The sequence below is a fragment of the Caretta caretta genome, chromosome 6 (genome assembly GCF_965140235.1).
Source record: "Caretta caretta isolate rCarCar2 chromosome 6, rCarCar1.hap1, whole genome shotgun sequence".
NCBI classification, from domain to species: Eukaryota; Metazoa; Chordata; order Testudines; family Cheloniidae; genus Caretta; species Caretta caretta.
Genome location: NC_134211.1, coordinates 25401962 through 25420366, shown reverse-complemented (window position 1 = coordinate 25420366; position 18405 = coordinate 25401962). Strand labels below are relative to the sequence as shown.

Genomic DNA, 18405 nt, shown 5'->3' with positions numbered 1-18405 from the left:
TGAACTAAATCATACTATAAACTGAAGCTTTTTGCACGGTTTTAACATACCACTGTCAATCTAATTTAAAGAAACCTAAATATATCAAAAAGCTTGAAAAAACTTGACATTCAAAAAATCATCATAAAATTCCCTAAAATGAGTTCAATGATACAAACTTTTCACACATAGCGAGTTTACTGGATTTTAGCAGATTTTTGCAAGTTGGTGTGTGACCAGCAAAATATACACACAGTGTGCCAGGGAGACATTTGTGTACTATTCGTGACCTGCTCTCCAAGGAGTCTGCACAAGTGCACCAGTCTCCTAGCAGAGATAGCACTGAAAGAGGCCACCTATCACCCTGCACTATCGCCCATAACTAGAAGTCAGAGTATACTGCGAAATTCAGAAGTTTCTTTAATGAGTCTACTAAACTCCAGAATACATAGCACTGTCAGTGATGCTAAAAGATTGTGACCTATTTTCAGTACAATTAAAATCAGTTTGATCTTAATCCACGGGTAAATTAAACACTTCAAATCTACCTTTTCACATGTCAGGTTCGCCTCCTTTTAAAGGCACTAATCATATATCAATGGGGGTGGTGGAGGGAAGTAGAGCTCTAACTTTTCTTGCTATTTTTGATTGTTAAAATAAAAACAAACCTCTTAGACTTTTTGTTCCAGTGTGAGCTATGTAGCAAATCACACAAGGATTTATATCACCAAGGGCTAGATTCCAATACACTTTTCCATGGTGATTAAAACCTTATGCCATGAATAGTTCCAATGAAATCAACGGAATACCTTTGTAGAGTAAGGTACTACTCATTGTAAGTATGTGTATCACACTGTAGCCCTAAATCTCCTTGTTTCCTTTGAAATTGATAAGGCTAAATCACTCTTCAACACAGTGCCACAGTGAGGCTTATAGGGACTAAGAACTCTCATGGAGCCATGACCATTTATACCAGCTAAGGATCTGCCCTCTCAATCAGACAAGAGAATTAATGAGGCCAGTTCAGTTGCCATATACAAATAACTGAAGTAGTCAGATTATTATTTGCATGGGAATGAAAACGAATTAGATACACTTGGCTACCAGCTTTCATTTTCCTAATAATAATAGTGGATTTGATTATTTGGTGTTTTATTTATGGCCTAATACCTAATATGATTTATGGTATGAAGGAAAATCAATATTCTCTCTCTCTCTTTAAACAATGTATGGTAGAGAAACAGTATTTCTACAGAGTAAATTTTCTCGTTTATTTTAGGACAAAAGTACTAAATCTAAAATAAATTATAATTTGAGTCTCAAACACCTCACTGCAAACCAATCAATTTTGTAACTTAGAAAAATCTCCAAAAACATACTCATTTGAAAGACCAATGGCCAACAAGACATTTACATGATTACATACTATGAACAGAAGGAGATAATTTTCTTTTCTGTACAAAAGGAGAGATGTCATATCCTGGAAATGCATGTCCAAGGGTAACATTTGAAAAAGCACCTAAATGACTTAGAAGCCAAAGCAGTGCTTAATTTGTGCCAGAACTGAGCTCTGTCACCTCTATGCTTGGGAGCTCTTAGCCCCGGCACCCCTGGGCTTTCCATGTCAGTTATAAAAGTAAAAAACATTGATTGAGCCCCGGCACCTCCTTCATTACAAATTAAGTTCTGAGCCAAAGTCCCATTTTCAAAAGTCAATGGGACTTGGGCTCCCAAGTGCCTTTTGAAAGGATACTTAAACTTCACATCAAGTAGGCATTTTTGCAAATTTTACCCCAACATTTTAAAAACAACCAAAGAAGAGAATCCCCTTCCCCGCCCCAAAGGGAGAGTAGATTTCACACAGATTGCATAGTGAATACTGGGACATGGCTATGGGAATTTACGTATGACTATGCCGGTGTCCATGTGATTCAGATATGGTCAACAGAACTGGTTGAAAAAATTTTGGCCGAAGAGTTTTCTGTTCGAAAATTCAATTTTGTCAAAATCTAAATGTTTTGCAAAATTTGATGGAAAAACTCAAAACAAATAATTTTGTTTTGATAACGTCAAAACATTTAATTTTGATATGTCAAAACCCTGTTTTGATAAGGCTAAAGTGTTTTGTTTCTAATTTATTTTTTTTATTCATTTTGTTCTGACTTTTCTATTATTAAATTACTATTTTATATTATGCGTATATTATATTTAATATTCTATTACAACATTTTCACATTATGGAAGCAAATTGATTCAATGGTTCTGAACTGATTTTTTTCAGAATTTACATTCTGCAGGAAATTTCACATGGAACAGAAATTCCATTTTCTGACCACCTCTATTGTTCAATAAAGCTGATAGTTTACTACTTGAACAACAAGGGTCTGATTCTCATTTACACTAAGGCTGCTTTGCACTGCTATGGCAGTGCTGGCAAAAAGCTTCTTGTTAACCTAAAACAATACATTGGGAGAACTGCCTGATAGTTCACTCAAGGAACAAGAGTCATTGAAAAACCCCACACAGATAAAACAGATCAGAAAGATATCAGAGCATAAGCCATGGAGTCAGGAGACCAGAGCTCTAGTCCTAAACTCTGCCACTGATTTGCCATGTGATCTAAAACAGACATTAATCAAGTAACTTGGTCTCTCTTGCTTTAGTTTCCCTATCTGTAAAATGGGGACAATAATGCTTACCTTAGCATGGTATAAGGATTGATTATTTAATAATTTTAAAGCACTTGCAGAGACCTTAGGAGCAAAAGTAATAATAATACTGTACTTTTAATGTATGTGTAATTTATTAACTCATGCAGGCCCTTATTCAGAAAAGCAACCCTATTTAGGAAGGGACATAGGCACCTGTTTCAGTGCTTTCCTGAACTCAGGCCTTAATCATTAACAATGGAAGCAAGTATTTACATGGTAGTTATTTCTTGTTGTTCTTGAAAATTTTGTAACTCAATTTTAAACCCAGATACAAAATTAATGCTCTCTCTTACTTATTAAACAAACATCTTATGGCCCAGTACTAAAGCATGCCATACTGAAAAATCCCCTACTTTTTTTGTTTTGTTTTGTTAAACTATAGGTTGAAAATCAAGCACTTAGAAGTTAGGAAATGCCAAAATTAAGATTATCTATACAGCCTTATTCCAGTCCCCTTGGGAGTGTGCTATGATAATGACTTTAATACTCACATACTATTATTTTCTACAGGACTCCTGCCTCATTCACTGCACAGAATGGGTGGTGTTCAGGGAATGTATCAGGACTGTGCAGTGAATGAGGCTGTTTGCAGGATCCCTGCTTCATTTGCTGTAGGGTGTATAGAGAATAAGGCAGAGGACTGCAGGAAGAGAAAGGATGGTCTTATGGGTTAAGGTAGGCGTATATCATGCTGGATAACTCCATTGTACCCCACCTGTGCCATGGTCTCCCTATGTGATACTGATTAAGAAACAAAAAATTCAGCTTGCATCACCCATTATGTGTTCCTCATTTTCTGCGTACCCAACTTGAAACATCTGGAGTCTGATATGCAGAAATGCCAAGAACTTACAACTCCAACAGAAATGAATGTTGAGCTTATGCTCAAATAAATTGGTTAGTCTCTAAGGTGCCACTAGTACTCCTTTTCTTTTTGAGAAATGAATATGATTTGTGAATGCTCAGCACTTCTGGTGGAAAGCCAGTATAGTCTGTAGGAAAGAGCACAGGACTGGGAGTCAGCCCATCTTGAGTTCTAATCCTTGCTCTGCTACTGATTCACTGGGTAGCCTCTCTCTCTCTCTCCTACCTGTACAAAGGGGATAATAAATCTCTCATCTTCTGATGGAGATAAATTCATTAATGTCTGTGAGGCACTCCCACACTAGAATGATGAGCACTGTATAAAAAACTATGGGGAAATTAATAATTGTAGTCTGCATTAAATAAGAGAAGGGCCACCTCATAAATGATGAGGATAAAAATGTTGAACAAGTAGCTTCATTCTCTGATTTCCATCTATCCAGGTCACTCTGAGTCCCGTGTGTACATCAGAATGGTGGCACACAAAGATATAAGTATCTAAGCAAGGTGCAAACCAGTGGAGAATCGGATCCCATCTATTTAACTGCACATGAGAAGCTACTATGAGGGCCCTAGTAATATCCCTTACACTGGTTAAGCCAGAATAGTGTATTTCTCAAACTCAGCATTTAGAACAAAGGCCTGTATTCAGAGAGGCTCCCTGTGGGTCTGACAAAGCTCATAATGAAACAACAACAGTCACCATTCACTGTAGAGATGAGCCACACAGATGAGTTCATGGCTGGCATTGGCAGGCCTCTTCTATAAACATCCTTGACATGCTGTTGAATGTCAAGCTAATATCCAAGGGTGACAGAATGGGAGTGTGGCCTGGAATTCTTGATTAGTATGTGCTGAAGCAGAAGGGGAGATATTTTTGACCTAACCAAATTGTTCTAAAAACCACATACATAATGACCTCTTGTCATGAATGATGCTGTATTTTACAGGCTCCTTTTAGAACTGTTTGGCAGAGCTGACTTTTGCTCCACCACAAAAACAAAGTGATGTTTAAAATGGACAATGCCAAGGTTGGCAGGTCAAAAAACAAAAAAACAGACCAGCTTTCCCCCTGAGCTCCCATACATTTAATTAAAACGTTAACATAATGATTCCATATTTGTGAGAAGGGGAGTTTCAAGTGTGCTGAACTTCTCCTTTAAAAAAAATATCGTAGACACTTATGAACAATCCTGTCAAAAAAAAAAAAAAAAAAACCACTTGAAACAGGGGAATGGAAGGCAAAATGGATTACTGGATTGGAGAGGAGATATAGTGACCCACCTCTAGGCTACCAATTCAAATACTGGACAGTTCAGTTCAGTAGTGACCAAAATCATCAGTCCCAAGGGATGATCCAGGATGCACTATCCTAGTGATGTCCAACCTACAACCACTGAGCCCTTCTAAAACAGGCCCTATAAGGATTAGGCAATTTTTAAATAACATTATATAATGCAGATTTACAAAGTTCTTCTATTTTAAGAGTCCCACAGAGTAATTGCACAGCACTGTAACTGCAAAACTGGGTCCTGACTTTGTAAGATATCCGAAACAGGGAAGTTATCTTACTGTGTGTGTGCACAGCATCATGCAACTTTATATAAATAATCAACAATAATATACTATTTGATTTATCACTCTATTATTAACATTCCTGTTATAGATTAAAGTTTTTGTTTTTTTAAAAAAAGTTTGAAGGTATATTGGGTATTTTGTTTCATATGTCAATACAAATGTAACAATTTGAAACGATTTACATTCTGGAACATATGTGAACAGAGAGAACTGGGCCTTGGTGGAGAAGATCTCTGGCTAACAGGAAGGCCTGGGATTGCATACAAACATTTCCAACCAATTCTAGGGCAGCACTGCCTCTGGAGCTAACCGTTGGAAAATTCACACATCCTGTGCCTGTCTTTCAGACTTTTAGATCCTGAACTCTAACAGTTCATCAGGAGATTGCGAACGGAGAGGGACATGAAGAGAGGACGCATATTTGGCAAACTCCTGTTGCACAACTATGATACTGAGCTCCCAACCCTTTGCAGCCACATTCTCCTCTGGAGTAAGTCTGCCTGTTGATTTGGTTTGCCATAGACATACCGAGTCCACCTCATGAGGTGGATCTTTTTGAGTGCTGGAGAAAATACAAATTATCCTGCCCAGATGGAGGGAGCTGTTAGTTCCACATTGGTATCCACATACATTATCACAGTCCCGTTAACCAGTCTTGCCATGGCTGGTGGGATTTGGAGATGAAGGACTGCCTGATTTCCCAGTTCCAATGCCCTGAATTCTGGAAAGTTGATGCACTTTCACGTTTCAAACTTGGGTCGCAGGTGCTCTGAAATCTTATGGACCATGTAGGTTTCCTAACTTCTGAGACTGGCATTAGTATTTAAGCAGAAGGCAGAAGGATGTGCGACAGCTTTCAGGATTCTTCATGACTAGCCAACTGTGTTGGGATCTGAGGACCCAGTCAGGTGTGTGTGCGTGTGCGCATGGGTGCCTATGTAGCATCCCTACCAAGCTGACTACTTTTAATGCCAATCTCCTTACAGGTTTGATGGACAGGGTTCATCTGGATCCCGTCTCTCGTTCAGCAGGGTGTAACTTCCTTATTCTCTTTCCATAAGAATTTCCTCCGTCCCCTCGCTCCTTCCTGGCAGAATCACCAGGGCAGTTTGGAAGGAAAATTTTAATAATAGGATAACTCCCAGTTTCTTGCTAGATAGCTCGAGACTCCCAAGGAATAACACAACACCCACAATATATTCAAAAGAGTAACTGTTATACAGGAAGTAAATATAGCACAGCAGGATAAAACAATCCTCTCAGCCTCATCAGTGCCCTCCCCATGAATTTTCCAAGTCAAATAACCTGATAGAGCAGGAGTAAAATTTAGTGTCCTGTTAGTAGGCATACTTCGTAGGGGCCCTTGATGACCTGTGACAATATCTTCTGTCCAGCAATTAGCAACTTTGTTGACTTGGTTAAGTACAACCCACAAAACTCACATGTGGGATAAGAGGGTTAGTCCATCCACATGTTTAATAAACAGTAGATAATAAAATCCCGAAACCCTTAGCCCCTGGCTTGAGGTCACAGTTCTGGGAACTGGTGGTCTCCCAAACAATTTCTCTGACTAGCTAACTAAAAGATGGTGCACTCACAACTCCACGAATGATCTACAGGTTCTGAGATGAATCTGCACCCCTTAGCAACTGCAGAGAGGCTGACAATCTTAGTTGGCAGGCAACCTCTTCATTCAAGAATCAGGCTTCTTCTGTTCCCAAGTTTTCCTCTCACCATCAAGGGATGCAGGGACTGAGTGCAAATTACAACAACTATATTAAAAATCCTAGCTCCTAATCTCCTACCCTAGAGCTCAGATATAATTACAGCAGGCAGGCATCCCTGAACTAGCAGCAAGAGCAGTACTTGCCACTTGGTACCTGACTTTATCTAGAGAGCTGAAGGACTAATGCAGCCTGACAGTGTAGGGAGTTTTCCCAACAAAATTCTATAAACTGGGAGTTACCTTGAACAGGGAAAGGAACAAGTTAAGGGCTTTAGCTTCCAGGTACCCAGAGGCCAGTTCTCAGGGGGAACCCTGCATACAGGCCTGGGACTCTCAAGCTCACCGAACAGCAAGTCCCACCCTTTCAGTGCCTGGCTCCAGATTCCTCCAGAGCAGGAGCGCTGGTGGCCACCCAGGCATACCGGCTTTCACTCCCCTGAGCTGACAGGGGCACCCTATCGCTCTAAACAGTGCTTCTGCTCTCAGTTGCATAGTAGACTCTGAATCTGCTGTTGGCCCCCTTTTCTCACAGGGACAGTGTGCCTCTCCCTGAGTTACCAGCACAGATACATCCAAGAACCAAGGTGAGCTCGTTGGGGGTTACATGTGTTTGAGGGCAGAGTGATGATTCTTTCCCATATTACTAAGCACTTATATAGCATTTCACACCTACATACGATAAAAATGTTAATCTAATTCAGCTAATAAGGTTGCAAGGGTTCTTTCTCTGTACCACTGATGTATACGTATGATTTCTAAGGTACTGATATATCTTGGCAGTGGCAGAACCTCAGTACAAAGCAATTCAGATTTCAATGGGGAAGAGGTCAGAAGCTGAACTGCATCTTTAGGCTCAGTTTGGAGATTCTAAACATTCCTTTGTTTTACAATTTTCAATTTGCAAGAATTATAAAATAAACAAACTGAATGATAAAGAAAAGCAAAAATGTAAGTTAAACAATGCAGCCCCTGTGCATTGTTGCCTATTATTGACAACTTGGTTTCTGTTGCAGACGATCTGTGATGTTCCTTTGGTGCTGTATTATAAAGCTGATAAATGGCTCGCCAGAAACATGGTGAAAGCTTTTTGAATTCACTGTGCTATGGAAAACAAATTAGAAACTCAACTTGTTGCATGAGGGATCATCCTTCACAGCGTGGCCTTTACAATGTGAAACTAATTACTGCAAAGAAGATTTATGGTGTTTACAGTCAAGAATTCAGGGTCAGTTTGACCAAATTCATGTAACTTTAGACCTCAGGTTTGTCTGACACTAAATAGAAGGAAAACTGCAACAAATGTAAAGATAAAAATTATATATTTTTTCTACTGAATTGTTTGGCTAGAGGATGGGAATTAAGGGTTAAACAGATTTAGATTCAAGCAGTTTTTTGAGAGATTTTTTGTTTTCTTATTCTTTAATAGACAAGGCAGACAATGCTGAGTCCTAGAAAAATGTATTTTAATTTTTGCAGTCAAATTCATATTAATCCACTAGATATTCAAACCCTTGAATATCCAATTATTTGAATGCAACTATGCAAATTATGATCAAAATATGAAGGACTGATCTAAAAACATTGCTAATAATGTAACCAAGAGGTTGGCATTTTATCCATCAGTGACCTGAATAAACATTTGTACAAATAAAATGCTAATAATTTACTCACAAGATTTGACAATTACAATAGATTTTTTCTCAAATATACACAGAAAGCAAATAATTTCATTAACATTGCATTGAAATAGATCTTTTAAAATCAAGCATTTGCTTTCTGGCAATGAAATGTCACCCTACTTTTAAACTTCTACCTCAGTAACATGCCTACAAACATTTACCATGCTATTTACTGCATATTTGGAAATGGTCATTGTCACCTGCCAACACCAGAAGAGTTGTTTTACAGCACAACTTAGGCAGGTTTGCCCAGCTTAACAAGTGGGATACACAAGCTGAAGTCTCCTAATATAGGAAGAAGATATACTGGAGCTGGTCTTTCAATAATTGGAAAGACAAGTTTTCAAATAAATTAGACAGTTTTCATTAGTTACCCAGTTCAAAACTATACACAAAATGGGTGTTTCTATTTGTCTTTCAGATCTGATTCAGCCAAGCATTTAAGGACTGCATAGGAACACACTGAAGTGGTTTGCTGAATTGTGGTTCATGTGCCTGAAGGTAAAAAATGTTGAGTATCGTCAGCTCCCATCCACACAAAGAAAGTACTAAGCACTTGGCACAAAATATAATTATCATCACAGTTAACTGTGGTTGCAATTCTGCATTCAACAGTTCAGTGGAGACAACAAGAAAGTACTCAGTGTTTGCTGGTAAAAGCAGATACCCCCTAAAGTGTAGCACATACAATACTGACAAATCAATGCTGTCATTTCCAGATATAATGCCTTGGCCTACTACTCTTGGTACAAAGATACAGCAATGTGTCTGGGATAGTGTGAATTTTGTCAAACCAGTCTGGTTTGTCTCGACCCAACGGCAGTGCAAGCCCGGTGAATCTGTTGGAGAGTGAGGAGCTGCTGCATAGCTAATCCAGTTTAATTAACTGCATGTCTAATAACATTTCCCTTTAAAAATACAATTCACAATGTTTTTCTTGGAAAACACTAGCTCATAGGTTCAGCAATGGCCTGCCCATGACCTGAGCTTTTCCAGTAGCCATGCCAGGAAATGATATCCAATAAGTAAAGAGAATATTTTGGGAACTGTTTCCTCAAGGTTGTTTTAAAAAACTCTTATGGATGGGGAGTTTCAACGGGGTTTGTCCCTGTATCTGTTAGATGCTCTTGATGATCTCCCCCTCAGTCTAGAAACGAACATATATTAAAGGTACATAGAGGTCAGGTTGTAGAACAGGTTTAATTTCTCCAAGGCCAGCTCTAGTCTGTGGGATCTGGTTTTCAGACTCTTTTTTTCTCTCACCATAAAACACTTTTCACAGTGTTCCTGAGAACTCCTGACAAGTCAATGGGCAGGTGGGTGCAGAAAGATGAGAAAGTTGGTGCTAAGACACTGGGGCTGCTGGGTGCCAGCCCAAAGCTGCTCTACCTTGAGCCAGCTGAAGAGGAACAGCAGAACACAGGGACACCCAGGCCAAGTTCTCTTTTCCTGGCCTCAGCCTGTGAGCTTTCAGGAGGGGATGGGGTGGTGTAAAAACCACTCTACCACCTCCCTTACCTAAGGGGAATTCTCCTGAGGCCAGTTAAACAGCTGAATCATATTGGTGAATTGAACCCAAAGGGCCACATTTTCATTACCATTCATCTCCCCTTCAGACTCTTAAGTAAAGGGGCCAGATTTCCAGTGATCCTCACATGCTAGTGAATCTGGCTGGGCACAAAGGTACCATCCTGCATCCCTTGAAGGAATGCATGCTTTGTACACTAGAGTGCTCCACAAGGCAGGATGCTCCTTAATGTTCCCTCTGGGAGGTGCTGCCCCTTAGTACAAACTATGTGCAATTTGCAGTCTAGCCCAGGGGTGGCCAACCTGTGGCTCGGGGGCCACATGTGGCTCTTCAGAAGTTAATACGTGGCTCCTTGTATAGGCACCTACTCCAGAGCTGGAGCTACAGGCGCCAACTTTCCAATGTGCCAGGGAGTGCTCACTGCTCAACCCCTGGCTTTGCCACAGGCCCTGCCCCCACTCCACCCCTTCCCGCCCCCTCCCCTGAGCCTGCCGTATCCTTGCTCCTCCCCCACCTCCGTAGAGCCTCCTAAAAGCCACGAAACAGCAGATCGGGAGGTGCTGGGAGGGAGGGGGAGGCGCTGATTGGCGGAGCGGCCGGTGGGTAGGAGGCACTGGGAGCGGGGGGAAGCTGATGGGGGGCTGCTGATGTATTACTGTGACTCTTTGGCAATGTACATTGCCAAATTCTGGCTGCTTCTCAGGCTCAGGTTGGTCACCCTTGGCCTAGCGCTTTGTATATTCAGTGTCCTATCTCCTAGCTTTAATGATGAAAAGAAGTGTTTACAACCTTTTACTCTGGCTAGTGGTGCGGAGTAGGGGCACTGGAACCAGCAAGGGGGACCAGACGGCATGGCCCCATCGCTTTTAAAAATGGGAGTGCTATGCCCTCCCACATTTTATTAGCCATAAAGGCAAGCGATGGGGGCGGAGAGGAGCGAGCAGGGGGTGAGGTCTTGGGTTGGGGGGAGAGGCGGAATGGGAGCGGAGCCTCTAGGGTACGGGTGGCACAAGGGCAGAGGCTCGGGGACAAGGGGCTGCATGGGGGCAGGGCCACAATTTGGGCGCAGGTTGCCCCTGCATTTTTAGGGACCTTCCATCACTCCTGGTGCAGAGCCAACAGAGCTGTGGGAGTTTGAACTTGATTCTATTCTGGTTTATATACCCTCACCAGAACTTTTAATTAAGATCCCAACTCTTATGTATTGCTAGCGATGATGTGTGAGCCAGACATAACATAGCTTGATTCCAGGCTCCATTTGCAGTGTTGACAGAGTAAACGTCATTTGATTGTAAACCAAGCAAATTCTTACACACAGAGCCTCATAATGCTATTTTTACAGTTACTTTTCGTTGTGCATTTTAATTAATTTAGTCTCAACAAAATGCCTGAGTGGGAGGTATGTATCGTCTCCTTTTAGCATACAAGACAGAGAAGTTAAAGGGGATATTTTCAAAGGCACAAACAGGAGTTAGGCACCTAAACCCCATTATTTTCAATGGAAATTTGGCATCTAGCTTCCTTTTGTGCCTTGAAAATCTCTCTCCTCCCAAGCATCTTCCTCAAGGCATACTAGGAACAGCCCGTGTCTTTGACTCCAGTAGTGTACCTTAATCACAACCTCCACCCCTACCACCAGCACCCTTAGCAAAGCAGGAATTACTATATATTTTGCTAGAACTGTGCTTTGTGTTTGTGTGTCTCAGGCACTTAGTTAATATCACTGGCATCCTAATTCAACTAATTATAATCCTGCCTTTGTAATGAATGGAAAGAATTATTGTTTCTACCACATAATACTAAAGTCATAATAATTGTTGGATAGGTTATCAGATCAGTTGCTGGCAGCTTTTGGCACATACTAAAAACACCCCACCACATGGCATAACTTCAGCAAAGCTGTCAGATCGTGGTCCATGAGCAGCTCACACATGATTTATTCAAGTCCGAGTTCAAGCATACTTCTACTAAATAGTAGTCACCAAGTCCTGAATGGAAAAGCTTATTATACTTTAAATATTTCCATAAGGGAGTAGCATTATCCAGTCCTATTTGTTTCTCCAATATTGTCAGAACTAAATCATTTAATAGAGTCAGTAAAAAGGATTCCAGATTAAATTAAACTGTGGCCATAAAAGGAATATGTTCAATACATGTTACATAAGTGAATCTCTAATTAAAAATGCAACACATCTGGCAAAAGCAAACTCAGACTTTTCTGTTCTATTCTGAAGTGATTTCCTAAAGGAATACACTGTGTTTGTATTTAACTATAGCATTCTTAAATGTCTCTCACGATACAGGAGCTTTCTTTCATGGAATAAAATGACGCAATGTACATTTAAAAATCACTAAATTCAAAAGAGGTGAATTTCACCTCCCAATATGTATGACTATTTCCTAGATTATTCAATAATGCTTGGGAGCTAACCAAAACGCTTGGGAACTAACCAAAATAACATTTCGGATATCTGCCATAATGCTTTCAAGCTGAAAATGCTGTAAGACCTATCTGCCATTTAATTACAAGGATTCAGTTTTGTAGCTTGTTATTAATTGAACTTTGGCAAGCAATACAAAATCTAACACTTCAAAGCTTATTGAGCTCCATTTAAAGTTATCTTTCCCAGAATAAAGTTGTATTTAATAATACAGTGTCAGTAAACACAGGGGGCCAGATCTTGGGTCTGCAGCTAGCAGGTTGGGGTGGGTGTACAAAAGAGACTTAAAACTCACCTTTGCACTTCGTTCCTTCTGGTGCTGCTCTATGGAGGCTGTTTTCCCCAGGCTGATTTAGAGCAACCTGAGGACTGCTTTAACTTATGCTGGACTGCAATGCCCCAAAGGCCCATAACACAGCCCAGAATTGACTAACCACAAGAGTGGTATTCCTGCCACAAACACTTTCCTCTGGTGTGCCAGCCGCAAGGAGATGGATTGGTGTAAGAACCTATGTATTAGCTCTATGCCAGAGGATAACCCTTGCCCTGGAGTCATCTTCCTTGGGTTGATTAAATAGACTTCATGGCCATATTGAACCAGCAGCACAGCAGAAAGCAGCTGTCTACACTGTATCGGAGAATCAGGTTATGAGTCACTAACTAAACTCAGGTTGAAGAACTAATTTCAGTACCATCCAAAAGAGAACCGGACCCCGCTCTGAGAACTTCCTATTTGGCTGAAAAGTAATAATATTGGCAAGAGTCCTGGAACCGCTTATACCATGGAAGGGACAATGTGATGATGATATGGCAGTTTTATAATAAATACTATTACAATGTGTCTTTCAATGACAGAAGATTAATTTAGGCCTCTGGGTATAAAAATGTTCCTGTTAATAGCTGGTTGGCATATTTGTCATGCTAAAAAAAATTATTGCATAAGGTAGTTTCTATGTTTAGTTAATTCAACCTCACTTCCATTAAAAACAAAAATAAAGTGCAATTAGTTTTACGATCCTTCCCTGGGAAAATTTGAGGTAAGAAAATCATGACATTTAAATTATTTTTCTAAAGGGCACACTATTTCCAAAAACTCATCTGAGTGTTCATTTCCAGAACTTTTTGTGAGCAATTAGTGTCACTGAGCTGTAGTGGGAAACACCCTGATAGAGTATGAGTTGAACTATTAACCATCATTCTTCCCATGACTTTATTTCAGAATGTGACTTCAGAGTTTGCACTTTACAAGGAAAGGGTTTTATATCCAAAACACTAACAAACAAAGGAACCTTGCAGCAAACCTAAATGGAACTCCGTTCAAGTTTGTTTTGCTAGTCTCCATCATGAACTCCTGTCCCCAAATTACTCAATAAAACAACATCTAAAAGAATATTTACAACTTTCAGGTACAGTAGTGAATTACGATCCAAACAGTTAATGCTTCTGTGTGTGCAAAGGCAACTGTGCTAAATGCAAGTCCCATTTCTGTCCAACTGTTAAGCATATGAGCGTGTACTATTTGGCTGTACATCAAGAACAGCTGTCTGAAAAGTAAAAACAACACAAAATATATCTAGTTACAATCTGGAGGAGGATGCAATACAGATATTTTCCTTTTACCGAATAGAAGCGTTGTACTGCCAACTTGAGGCTCACAGTGGCTTGAAAATTCACTAACATCTTTGCTAGCATCTTTAATGAATTATCTGAGAAGTCCCAGCCTAATAAAAGGTGTCCTTCACAATTAAGTTATACTTGAAACAAAGACACATTTTCCTGTATTATCTTCTTGCCCCATTTTCCTGCAGTGTTCACAATCATTCTAGGTTAACAACATGAAAACATTTTGGGAAGAGTGTTTGTGAGTGGGTGGGGAGGGAAGGAAGAATTCTAATAGAAATTTCAGTATCTTGATAATCAATATATTTAGGCTCTAGAGTCATGAGAGCAATATGTTTGCTAATAATTTAACCACTGAAAGGTGCCCTATAATTTACATTTTTGTACATAGGATTTTACATAAATGTTTGTGGCAGAGTTTATGTGGCTTAAATTCCACAGGTGGAGATTTTTTTTTTCCCCAGAGAAAAGGTCTTTTAGGGAAAGAAACAGCAAATATTGCATATTGTGCTATTTCATGTAGGTCTTTGTTATCTGGGAGGTTCAATCACAGTTAGCGGACATGACACTGATTATTATATATCCTGGTCTACACTAACCGCTCTGTCGTATTCAAACATGACAGAATTCTGTAACGTAAACCATGTGTTTTGGCCAGCTTCACCTCTTATACCCGGAGGTTTCCTCTCTTCTGGTTTTTTTGGCTGTTACACCTACAGCCCTTTCAGAGCACAATAAAAACTGGCCTTTGTGCAGCGAGAGATGGAATTTAACTCCATGAAAAATAGGCCAAGTTTAGAAGTGTGAGTGCATTCCAAACTTAATTTGAAGTTGAACCGAAAAATACTAGACACTAAATATTTGTGGTGACGTTGACAACTCCTTTAATTTTTCCGCAGGTGATAAGATTTTGGCCCAAACTAGAGCTCGTCTTGTGTCATCCTGAGAAGCTCCAACCCCTCACAAAGTTCAGCCCTGTGGCTGCCAGAAGCTAGCAGAAGTCTCTCCTTTGTTCTCACGGGAGCGAAGGGAAGGGGCAGGGGAGGGAGCAAAGATCTGTGTGGGCCCAGAGTCTCTAAAACTCCCTCGTCACCACCAAGGGAAATAGAGGAAGCAGCATGTCATTAATCCTGTGAGGTCAGGTGCCACAGGAAGTCCTACCCAAGGCATGTCGTTGCCTGACTGGCTCGCACCCACTACCTAAGCCAGGAAGTGACTCGGGTAGGTTGTCTGAGCAACTGCACAGACTCTCTGTTGCTGTTGTATCAGACCCCACTCTTGCTTGTCTCCTGTGATCTGCATTCAGCCCCTTTCCCATTTCCTGCTCTACTCCCATCCTTTTCTTGGTTCCTGCCTTGCTCCTTCTTAGTGTCTGACCCTTGCCTTGCCTCTGGCTCCTGCCTCTCCACTCCTGACCATTGGCAAATAGTCCCAGCTCCAGTCCCAGCTACTGATTCCGACTTGACTCCCAATCACTTATCCCAGACCCACCCCTTAGGCAAGACTACCTATACACTGGTTCCTAACAGATAGCTCTCACTCATGTCTCAATCTCAACTAGTCTCTGGATAGGGCATTCAGCCACACCTGCTGAATCAGTCAAAATGGCTGCATAAATGACTATAGGTGGATAACAGCACTACAATTTCTTGCTCCGTTAAGCTACTTATACAAAAAAAATGTAAAGAAAACAACCTGACTGATAGCCCAGGGAAGAAAAAGTTGCTTATAATGTTCATAAAAATACATATTAGCAATGGACACCCACAGAGTGGAGCACTGCACAAACAAAACCTCATTAACCCTAGTGACCACATGTTATTGAAGCAAGGGCTGAAACAATAAGAGTAAGTCATTAACTACTTCAATCTAACTAATGTTCCAAAAACAACATTTTGCAACCACCCACTGTAAGTCACAGATGTCTGTAACAAATAAAGTATTATCACTTAATTCATGCACTAGCTGATAATCTCCAACAAAAATAGGGAAAAATTTTGATCTTCTTTACCTTAGTGTAAACCTGGAGCAACTCTCCTGGCTTTAAGTGAGTTATTCTGGATATATGTCATTATAATTAAGAGGAAAATGTAGAGCTTACTTTGCTGTGCAGAACATTAGTACTCTCCTAATCACCATCTGGATATGTCATGCAACACTGATATAGTTTAAAAAATCCTGAAATGAGAGAATAAGGATTTCTTTCAAGGGTACAAGAGTGATGTTTAGATAGTGCCTGCAGTTTGATCCATTGATAGCTGGCGTACTTATGATATGACTTGACATTGTGGTTAATCCTGGCAGTTTGCTAGTTGATGCTAAAGCATATCTAAGTGTTATTATATTAACTGTGAATGTACCAAGTACAATTCTTTTGCTGGTTAGAAGTTAGTGGAATAAAAAAGCCCAAGTTCAGCTATATGTTACTTGGCTTTATTAATTAGAATATATAACCTATGCCCAGGACACAGATCATATTTGTGTAAATTGGGTTTTGGGTGTTACTCTTGGGTATTTGCTTAGTTAGGTTAAGTCATCATCTCTGAAATTTTGTTTTGGGAAATGTCTCTGAAACTCAAAGGTGAAAGGAAGCTGGTTCTGTCCGGTACGGTGTACCAGCTTCCCCAGGCTGGCAATTTAAAGGGCACGGGGCTCCTGGCAGTGGCCAGAGCCTGGGCCCTATAAATCGCCACCAGAGCCCCGCTGCCAGAGCCCCAGAGTAGTAGCGGCAGCTGGGAGCCCCCGGGGCTCCATCAATGATGTAAAGGTCCTGGGGCTCCAAAGGCCCTGCCCCTTCCAGTTGAGGCCCCGCCCTCTGCTCAGGACTCAGGCGTATCGGTAAGTCCTTTAAATTACTTTCACCCCTGCTGAAACTCCTCAATAGTAAAAGGGCATCCGAGGCCTCAGAAAAACAGAAAATTTTCTTTTAGAAACAACTTGGCTCAGACACATTTTAGTGTATTTTTTTCTTCATTAATATTAACGACAGCTACCTTCATCTTACAGCTTTCCCCCTCACTTAAAAAAAATCCTCTGAGCTCATAATCACATCAGCAAACCAACCAGTTGTGATGACCTAAAAGCAGGAGTGGAAATTCAATGAAGGAATAAGCAGCAATACTAAAACTGTTCTGAGCAATCATGTTTTTATGTAAATATCCTTAGTACAGTAATTAAGGATGTAAGATGAGAAATACATAATGCACCTGTTATTGTCGGAATATGTCTGATTTATTTTTAAATTCTTTCATGAAGCTATAGCAGCCTTTTAAATATAGTATTTGCACTGATATGATGTAAAGCTAGGGGGAAAAAATCAAAGAAAGTCCTTATCATTATCTAAAGCACAGGATCATTGTGTGTGTCCCCCATCTCTTTAGACTACTCACCTATACCTCCAAGGTAAACTGGGCTAAAGACAACAGGACTTCACTGAATAAAGAACCCATACAATGAAGACACATTTGAGCAGGTAGTAGGGAAGGCATATACATTTTAGGCCAGAAATCGGTAGTGAAGTCAACATAGCTATGCTGATGAAGATCTGGCCTATTTGTGATTATCGGTTTCTCTTTAACAATATCACTGCCATACTCTGTATATTCAGCCTGCCAGGATTCTTGAATAAAGAACATAAAAAAGACTCCCTCTGATTTTAATCACAACTGTTAACATTTTGATATTAAAATAACTAAGTTAAAATAGGGAACTATTGTGTGGCCTATGAAGTTCCACGAGTTCCTCAAAAAGATGCGTGTAATTATCTAACCCTGCATGACCAGAGTGATAACCAAACATATTGATAATAAGACCCAGCACCTTGTTCTCTATTCAAGCAGCAGACGGAGAGCTGCAGAGGGGAGCCCGACCATCCCAAAGAAGGAAGGTGAACTGCATACTCTTTGAAGATGTGATATCAGTGTTCTGGTAAGTAACAGTCCTGAGATCAAGTGTATACATTTTCAAAAAGATTTTTTTTTAAAAGAGGGGGGGAGACATTGGGGATACACTCATCCTTGAGTACGGGAGGTAAATCCTCAGGCTCAAGTCATCTATTCGAGTCTCTCTGAGAGCACCATGGTGTGCACCAGTCATCTCAAAATAAAACATGTTGTCATGAAAATGCTAGGATTTTATAGCTTGGAGCTATCTAGTCAGGTCAGAGTGCTATGAGGCACAAAGCTGACCCGGGGTAACTCGATGCTCATCTCATCTTAGTGTGCTCCCTGTTCACTAGCTACAAGCCAACCAAATGGAAAGGACTGTCACCCCAAAGTGC

At 40.5% G+C, this 18405-nt stretch overlaps 1 protein-coding gene and 1 long non-coding RNA gene across 9 annotated transcripts in view; one reads left to right on the top strand and one right to left on the bottom strand.

The window, feature by feature from the left end:
* The window catches only part of KCNQ1 (potassium voltage-gated channel subfamily Q member 1), a 533253-nt gene that overhangs the window by 272816 nt on the left and 242032 nt on the right, over window positions 1-18405 (bottom strand). The gene's annotated exons all lie outside the window — the stretch shown is intronic.
* LOC125637711 (uncharacterized) overlaps window positions 1-18405 on the top strand; it is a 66338-nt gene that overhangs the window by 6608 nt on the left and 41325 nt on the right. For 3 of the 6 annotated variants that reach the window (XR_012668878.1, XR_012668883.1, XR_012668881.1), the window contains exons 2-4: window positions 5480-5622; window positions 8959-9038; window positions 17963-18053. This is a non-coding gene — a long non-coding RNA (uncharacterized LOC125637711). Of the gene's footprint in view, window positions 1-5479; window positions 5623-8958; window positions 9039-15025; window positions 15348-17962; window positions 18054-18405 lie in introns of all 6 variants that reach the window. The other 3 variants (XR_012668880.1, XR_012668882.1, XR_012668879.1) reach the window with 3 other exon arrangements.